Genomic DNA, 9312 nt, shown 5'->3' with positions numbered 1-9312 from the left:
GGTCCTGGCCCTGGAGGTGGCAACAAGGATGACAAGGACAAGAAAAAGAAATACGAACCTCCTGTATCAACTAGAGTGGAGAAAAAGAAGAAGAAAACAAAGGGACCAGATGCTGTGAGCAAGCTTCCACTGGTGACACCTCACACTCAATGCTGGTTAAAATTATTGAAGTTAGAATTAAAGACTATCTTCTAAAAAAAAATAAAAAATAAAGACTATCTTCTCATGGAGGAAGAATTCATTAGAAATCAGGAACAAATGAAGCCTTTAGAAGAAAAGCAAGAGGAGGAAAGATCTAAGGTGGATGATCTGAGGGGGACCCCAATGTCAGTAGTAACCTTGGACGAGATCATTGATGGCAATCATGTCATTGTGTCTACATCTGTGGGCTCAGAACACTACGTCAGCGTTCTTTCCTTTGTAGACAAGGATCTCCTGGAACCAGGCTGCTCCATCCTGCTCAACCACAAGGTGCATGCTGTCATAGTGGTGTTCATGGATGACACAGATCCCTTGGTCACAGTAATGAAGGTAGAAAAGGCCCCCCAGGAAACCTATGCTGATATCCGGGGGTTGGACAACCAAATCTAGGAAATTAAGGAATCCATGGAGCTTCCTCTCACTCATCCTGAATATTATGAAGAGATGGGTATAAAGCCCCCAAAGGGGGTCATTCTCTATGGTCCACCTGGCACAGGTTAAACCTTATTAGCCAAAGCAGTAGCAAACCGAACCTCAGCCACTTTCTTGAGAGTGGTTGGCTCTGAACTTATTCAGAAGTACCTAGGCGATGGGCCCAAACTCGTTCGGGAATTGTTTCGAGTTGCGGAAGAACATGCAACATCCATCGTGTTTATTGATGAAATTGATGCCATTGGAACAAAAAGATATGACTCAAATTCCAGTGGGGAGAGGGAAATTCAACGAACGATGTTGGAACTGTTGAACCAGCTGGATGGATTTGATTCAAGGGGGGGATGTGAAGGTCATCATGGCCACAAACCGGATAGAAATCTTGGATCCAGCACTATCACACCAGGCCGCACTGACAGGAAGATTGAGCAGCCCTGCCCAACGAAAAGACTAAGAAGCGCATCTTTCAGATCCGCACAAGCAGGATGACGCTGGCCGATGATGTGACCCTGGACTTGATCATGGCTAAGGATGACCTCTCTGGTGCCGACATCAAGGCCATCTGCACAGAGGCTGGTCTGATGGCCTTGACAGAGCATCGGATGAAAGTAACAAATGAAGACTTCAAGAAATCTAAAGAAAATGTTCTTTATAAAAAACAAGAGGGCACCCCCGAGGGACTGTATCTCTAGCAGACCAGAGCTGCCTTCAAGGAGATGGTTGGGCATATCCCGACCCCTCCGAGGGAGGAGGTGGGGGAAGCTTCCAGAGGAAACCATGTTCCAGTCGATCTTTCTTAGCAAAACCTCCCATGTACCTTTTTGCTTGTGATGTGTAGGACACCCCTGGCCTGCCTTCATCTGTGGGTCATGGGCAGTGCTCTGTCCCCAATAAAGCGTGCTCCCTCTCCAAAAATATATATATAAATAAATAAACATTGGGGGAAAATGCTAAAGAAAAAAAGGGGTAAAAAACAAAAACTGCTGGAAGGAGCCTTAATAATAAATGCAAGAGATGTGTGAAAAATGTAAATGTTTTTCTTTTTTTTTTAAAGATTTTATTTATGTATTCATGAGAGACACACAGAGAGAGGCAGAGACACAGGCAAAGGGAGAAGCAGGCTCCCCATGGGGGAACTCAATCCCAGGACCCCGGGATCATGATCTGAGCCAAAGGCAGACACTCAACCCCTGAGCCACTCAGGAGCCCCCGTAAATGTCTTTCTTTCTCTAAGTGGGTGTGAAACATGCATTCACACCCAGGGTTTGAACACTAAGGGTAGAACACTAAGTATTGTAACCATGTTGGTCTTTCCAGGCTAATGTACAGGTTTTAATGCAACTCTTTTTTTTTTTTTTAAGTGATCCCCACACCCAATATGGGACTCACACCCACTACCCTGAGATCACGAGTCACACACTACCAACTGGGCCAGCCAGGAGCCCCTTAATACAATTATAACCAAGATGAGGGGAGGGTCTTTTACATCATTATTGAAATATATTGACATATGATAAATTTCACATGTTGAAAGTGTATAATGTCGTAAAGGTGACATGCACGCTCATGTCAAACCATGACCACAATCAGGAGAGTGACTTATCCATCACTCATACCCCATCTAATCTCTCCCTTCCTTCGTTCTTTGCCTCTCTCCCCTCCTTCCCTGCTCTTCAGGCAACCACTGATCTGCTTCCTTTCATCAATAGCTCCTTTTCCATCTTTTTCCCCCCTTAATAAGCTCTACGCTGAACACGGAACTTGAACTCACAACCTGGATAGCAAGAGTCACATGCCCTCTCCACTGAGCCAGCCTGGCACACTCTGTAGCTCCTTTTCATTTCCTATTCATTGTATGGATATACTAAAGTTTAGCAAATACCTGAATGTGCAAATATGAAATCCAACAATAATGAGGATTGCTGTATAGATTGAGATGTATCATCAAGAACTGACTTTCTCGATTGTGGGGCTGGCAAGCCCAGAATCCCCAAGGGCAGCCGGTCAGGAGGGGCGAGCTGGAACTCTCCACAGACCCGAGCTGAAGTGCCCAGGCAGAATTTTTCTCTGGGGGATCCTTCACAGAATCCTCCACCCTCCTCTTTAAAGCCTTTCAACTCTTTGAATTAGGCCAGCTCCGATTATGTAGGATAATCTCCTTTATTTAAAATCAATTGCCTGTGAACTTGCATCATTCGACAAATCATCGTCCGGGCAACACCTAGGTTAGCATTTGAAAAAACTGAGGTCTGTAGCTTAGCCAGGTGGACACATCAAAAGTCACTGGACGAAATCACGCCGCCGTTGTAACATTGAAGACAGAGAAGTGTGATAAAGACTATGTATTATCCAGTTTCACTTTTAATAATGAACAGGACAACGCAAGAGCCAGTGTTTTTGTGCTGGAAAATTCTTGCCAGTGAAAGGAACAATGAAACCAGCAAAACTGAAAGGGCGTAGCACGTCTGTCCCTCCTGCAAATGCATTTAAAGATGCAGGAGGTTTTGTTTAAGGAAAGCTCAATTCAAAAAAGCTGGAACAGTCCCAACACTTGGATTGGCCTATTTCACAACAAGCTTTTATTGAAGCGCACTCTGAAATTGCTTAGCCAAAGAGGAATTTCCCACACTGTTACACATTTAGAAGGCTAAGACTTGTACACAGAAATGATTGAGCTACTTTCTGGATTCGATCAGAGGAAAACAGTGGATGCAGTTCCTTTGTCAAATGGTGTGTTATGTTCTAGAATAGTTGCCATTTCTTTTAACACTGGGAGCTGGTCGTTGAGGAAACAGCAGACTTGCATTCTGGATGAAACCACAGACGCCTCTCAAGGGAGTTGCTTGGGGTCGCTATGGGCGTGCTGACACTTCTTACTTTGTGAGTCGCCCCTGCAAACCACAAAGCCTGTCAGTATTCTGGGAGTGGTAAAAAGGCCTTTTCGCAAATAAATTTTGCCTGGAAAGAAACGCTTCATTCTCTGTCCGGATGGACCTCCTGCAAAGCTGATTTTGCAAACTTAAGTGGTAGAGAAAGCTCTCCGTTTTGTCATCATCGTTCAATGCTTTTTACCTAGACAGGCAGACAATACTTGCCCCACATTCCTAAAAGATGTTTTGTCAACATTCATAAAAGTCACTAACTTTATCAGAAGCAGGCCTCTCCATCACTGCATTTGAAAGAGTTTACCTGGAAATGGGAAAGCAGTATATGAAGCGCTTCTCACTGGCTTTCAAAGGACAATTCCTAAACCATTTCTTCAAACTAACTGCAGAAGTCTTACTATTTCTGAATGAGAGAAAGCAAGCCCACTTCTGGAAACTCTTTGAAGGAAAAGATTTTATCCTTGGGTTGGTTTACTCAGCAGCTATCTTTAACCTTATGAAGATGTCCTCCTATCCAAAGTCCTGAAATGACCATTTGTGATGCTCCTAGAAAATTTACAAGCTTTCTTGGTTGCTGCCAATACAGAAGATCACGGAGCCAGCAATATCCTTGCAAATGATCAAAAGCTGGGGAAGAGTTTTAGCAAGACAGAGTGCAGACACAAGATGCTCTAGCAATTTCTTTGCAGAGAGCCATTTGCCAACAACTGGAAATACTTCATAACTCTATCAAAAGTTATTTCAATCTTTAGGGCATCAAAATTGAACCATAAATCCACAATTCTTTCCTCTCTGAGATAATGTATTTCTGAGTTGTGACCCAGCTAAGGATGAGCTCATTGTTCTTAGGACAAAAATACTTTCTACAAGTAGAATTTAACTAAAGGAGCTTTGAAGAATTCTAGTATTCTTTGAGAAAACCATGTCTTCATCTAGTAAAGCAAGCCCTGGGTGCTGAGATATGTATCTACACAGATCAAGATTTTCAGGATTTACACCACAAAAAAAGCTGCTAGAAATATTTTCATATAATCTGTGTGTGTGTGGACATTTTAGGTTTTAATTTCTCCTGTATAAATACTTAGGAGTGGAATTGGAGTCAGAGGGTAGGCATATGTTTGACTTTACAGTGTTATAAACTGTTGGTATAGCTGTATATTGAACTTTATATAACAGATGGCCATTTTCCCAAATGGCCTACCATTTTGAATTCTACGAGCAATAAATAAAAGGTCTAGTTCTACAGCCTTGACATTTGCACTGTCAGTAGTTTTCATTGTAGCCACCCTGGTGGGTATGTAGTATCTTCTTGTGGTTTTGATTTGTATTCCTCTGCTGACTAATGTTGAGCACTTTTTCGTGTGTGCTTTTTCTCCGAATCTAGATACCTTCTTTTTTTTTATAAAGGGTCTGTTTAACACTAGACTTTTTATTGGGTTGTTTTTTTCTTATGGATTTATCCTTTATATCTTATGAGTGCAAATCCTTTATTGGAAATACATTTTGTGAATATTTTTTCCCAACTTGTGGCTTGTCTTTTCATTTTCTTTTCTTTTTTTTTTTTTCTGTCTTTTCATTTTCTTAACAGTGTCTTCTGAGCAGACATTTTAATTTTGATGAAGTCCAACTTAGCATTTTTTTCACCCTCCGTTTATACTTAATGTCCTGTGAATCCTAAGAAATCTTTCCCTACCCTTAAGTCATACAGATATTCTCCTTCATCTTCTTCTGGAACCTTTTACTAGAAGCTTTTTCTAGCTTCTTCCAGAAGTTTTACATGTTGTATTTAGATCTGTGATCCATCTTGAATTAATTTTTGTATGTAGTGTGAAGTAAAAGTTGACGTTCTTTTTTTTTTTTTTTTTTTTTTAAGAAAGAGAGAGATAGCATGCACACATGAGAGTGGGGAGCAGCAAAGGGAGAGAGAGAGAACCTTAAGCAGGCTCCACACCCAGCATGGAGCCCTCCAAGTGGCTGGATCTCACCACCGTGAGATCATGACCTGAGCCGAAATCAAGAATCAGTCTCTTAATCTACTGAGCCACTCAGGCACCCCAAGGTTCATTTTTTTAAAACATTGAATACCTAGATTCTAAACATTATTTGTTGAGAAGATTGTCTTTTCCCCATTGAATGCCTTACTACCATTATAAACCAATTAACTATGTATATAAGGAATTACTCCCAGAATGCCTCCTCTGTTTCATTGATCTATATAGTTATCCTTATAAGAGCAAACAGCCTTGATTCCTGCAGCTTTATAATAAATCTTGAAATCATTTATTTTTCAAGATTGTTTTGGCTATTTGGCTTGCATTTCCATATAAGTTTTTAAACCATCTTGTCAATTCTACTAAAAAGTTTGCTGACGATATGATAATTGGTTTGAGTCTATAAATTTGGAGAGGATGACATCTTAACATCCACAAACCTGGGGTGTGCCTCAGAAAAAGAAGAGCAAAAAAAAAAAAAAAAAAAAAAAAAAAGAAAAAGAAGAGCAAGAGACAACTGAATATATCGATATCAATAAAGCACAAAATGCAATAGACAGACTTAATGGACAAGTCAGTGAGGAGACTTTGAAAGGAGAATAGAAATATTACAAACTCTACCAACCATTTTCTCTGAAGAGATTCAAAACGATGGCCCAAATCCCACCTACGTAGACAGAGCGTATCATGTGTGAATAAAAAGTTTTAGCTCTTCCTTCTTATCTTTATGATTTTTTATTTCTTTTCCTTGGCTTATTATTGCACTGGACTTCCAATACAGTGTTAAGTAGAAATAGTGAGAGCAGACATCCATTTTGTGTTCATTCTCTTAGGGGGAAAATGTTCAACATTTCACTGTGAAGTATGATACAAGCTGTGGGTTTTTCATAGGTGTTCATCAGTTTGTTACAGTTTGTTGAGTTTTGTTTATTATGAATATTGATCATTGAATGTTGACAGGTGCTTTTTCTGCTTTCATTTGGACATTTGTGTTTTTTCCTTCATTCTGTAATGTGAATTATACCAATTTTTAAATATTAGTCAAATTTGAATTGAGGATAAACCCCATTTAGTCATGATGTATTATTATTTTTACGCATTGATAGATTTAGTTTGCTAATATTTCTAAAGAATTTTTTGTTTATGCCAATGAGGGATATTGGTTTTTTTTTCCTTGTAAAGTCCTCGTCATATCATAAACCAGTGCTCATAAAACAGATTGGAAAGCATTCCCTTTTCTATTTTCTGTAGTAGTTTGTGTAAGATTGGTGTTATTTCTTCCTTAAACATTTGATAGAATTGACTTAAAAGCTGTCCGAACCTGGAGTTTTCTTTGTGGGAGTGTTTTATTTTTTTTTTTTAATTTTTATTTATTTATTTATGATAGTCACAGAGAGAGAGAGAGAGAGGCAGAGACACAGGCAGAGGGAGAAGCAGGCTCCATGCACCGGGAGCCCGACGTGGGATTCGATCCCGGGTCTCCAGGATCGTGCCCTGGGCCAAAGGCAGGCGCCAAACCGCTGCGCCACCCAGGGATCCCTGTGGGAGTGTTTTAAATGATAAGTTCAATGTCTTCATAGTTGCAGGGCTAGCTATTCAGATTTTCCATTTCTTCTTGTGTCAGTTTTGCAAAGTTTTGTTGTCAAAGAATTTGCTCATTTTGGCTAAACTGTTAAACATATTGGAATAGAGCTGTCCATACTATCCCTCCTTATATTTAATATTTGTAAAATCTGTGGTGATATTTCCTCTTTCATTCCTATTATTGGCTATTTGTATTTTCAGATCTTTTCCCCTTTTTTTTTTGTTTTTTAAGATTTTATTTATCTATTTGAGAGAAAGAGAAGGAGCAGGGGGAGGGGCAGAGGGAGAGGGAGAAGCAGACTCCCCACCTAGCAGAGAGACCAATATGGGGCTGGATCCTGGGACTCCAGGATCATGACTTAAGCTGAAGACAGATGCTTTTTTTTTTCGACAGAGACAGCACACAAGCAGGTGGATCAGCAGACAGAGGGAGAGGCAGAAGTAGGCTCCTTGCTGAGCAGAGAGCCTGACTGGGTCTCAATCCCAGGCCTCTTGGATCATGACCTAAGCCAAAGGCAGATGCTTAACCGACTGAGCCACCCAGGAGCGCCTCAGTTCTTTTTTCTCATCAGTCTTGCTATCAATTATACTCATCCTTTTAGTCTTTCCAATGAATTAACATTTACCTTGATTTTCCTATATTAGCAATTTTCATTAGTTTTATTATTTCCTTTTTCTGCATATTTTGAGCATAATTTCCTCTTCCTTTTTTACCTTCTTAAGCTAAAAACTTAGCTAATTTTAAAGCTTTTTTCCATTCCTTTATAAAGCATTGAAAAAAAAAATAAATAAAGCATTGAAATTTATAAATTTCCATCTACACACTGCTTTAGCTGCATCACAAAATGTTTTATCATTCCCTTTGCAATATTATCTAATTTCCCTTGGGGTTTCTACTTTAACTCAGTCAGAATGTTTTTTTCAGAAGTGTACTTAATATCCAAATATTTAGAGATTTTTTTTTTAAGATTTATTTATTTGAAAGAGAGGGTACAAAAAAGAAAAAAGAAAGAAAGAGAGAGTACAGTGGGGAAGGGCGGAGGGAGAGAGAGAATCTTTTAAATTTTTTTTTTTTTTTGAGAGAGAATCTTAAGCAGACTCCCTGCTGAGTTGAGCTCAGAGCCAGATATGGGCTGGATCCCATGGCCTAAGCCCAAACCAAAAGTCAGGACCTTAACCAAATCACCCAGGCACCCTGTTAGGGATTTTTTTTTTTTTTTTTTTTTTTAGGTATCTTATGGTTATTGATTTCTAATTTATTTTTGTCATTTCAACATGAGAATATACTATGCATGTTTTTCAATCTTTAAAATTTCTTGAGATTTGTTTTGTGGCCTAGAATATTTTGGTGAATATTCCATGTGCACTTGGATGTGTATTTTTCAGCTGTTAGGTCTAATTGGCCAACAACGTTCAGTCCTTCTTTATCATTACTGATATTTGTGTACTTACTTTATTACTAAATGATGTTAAAATCTCCAACTCTGTGAATGTATCTATTTCTTTTTTTAAAAAAAGATTTATTAAAAAAAAAAAGATGTATTTATTCAGAGAGAGAGAGAGGCAGAGACACAGGCAGAGGGAGAAGCAGGCTCCATGTAGGGAGCCCCACGTGGGACTCGATCCCAGGGCTCCAGGATCACACCCCAAGCTGCAGGCAGCACTAAACCGCTGCGCCACCGGGGCTGCCCAATGTATTTATTTCTATTTTTGGTTCTGTCAATTTTTGTTTTGCATATTATAAAACTTTTTTATTAGGAGGATACATGCTTAGGATTGCTATGTCTATCTGAAACTGATTTTTTTTTCTTCTTTATGAAATGTCCTTATCTTTGGTTATACCCCTCATCTTGAAATCACTTTGATATTAAAAATAGCCATAACAGGGGCACCTGGCTGGCTCAGAGGAATGTGTGACTCTTGATCTCAGAGTCATGAGTTCAAGCCCCCTGTTGGATGTAGAGATGATAGATAGATAGATAGATAGATAGATAGATAGATAGATAGATAGATAAAGCACGCATACATGCACACACGCACTTGGGTGGCTCAGTTGGTTAAGTGTCTGCCTTCACCTCAGGTCATGACCCCAGGGTCCTGGTATTGAGCCCCATACCCCTGCTGAGCAGGGAGCCTAATTCTCCCTCTCTCTGCTCATGCTCTCCCTGTCTCTCATAAATAAATAATAAATAAAATAATAAAGAGTAAATAAATAATAA

The 9312-nt window shown here is 39.6% G+C and overlaps 1 pseudogene; it reads left to right on the top strand.

Annotated features, from left to right (window-relative positions):
• The first annotated feature begins 186 nt into the window (after positions 1 to 186).
• Positions 187 to 1401, top strand: LOC112925437 (26S proteasome regulatory subunit 4 pseudogene; annotated as a pseudogene).
• Positions 1402 to 9312: the final 7911 nt, after the last annotated feature.

Source organism: Vulpes vulpes, chromosome 9 (assembly GCF_048418805.1).
Source record: "Vulpes vulpes isolate BD-2025 chromosome 9, VulVul3, whole genome shotgun sequence".
Classification (NCBI taxonomy): domain Eukaryota; kingdom Metazoa; phylum Chordata; class Mammalia; order Carnivora; family Canidae; genus Vulpes; species Vulpes vulpes.
The sequence above is the reverse complement of the archived record's forward strand: the minus strand, read 5'-3'. Positions and strand labels throughout refer to the sequence as shown.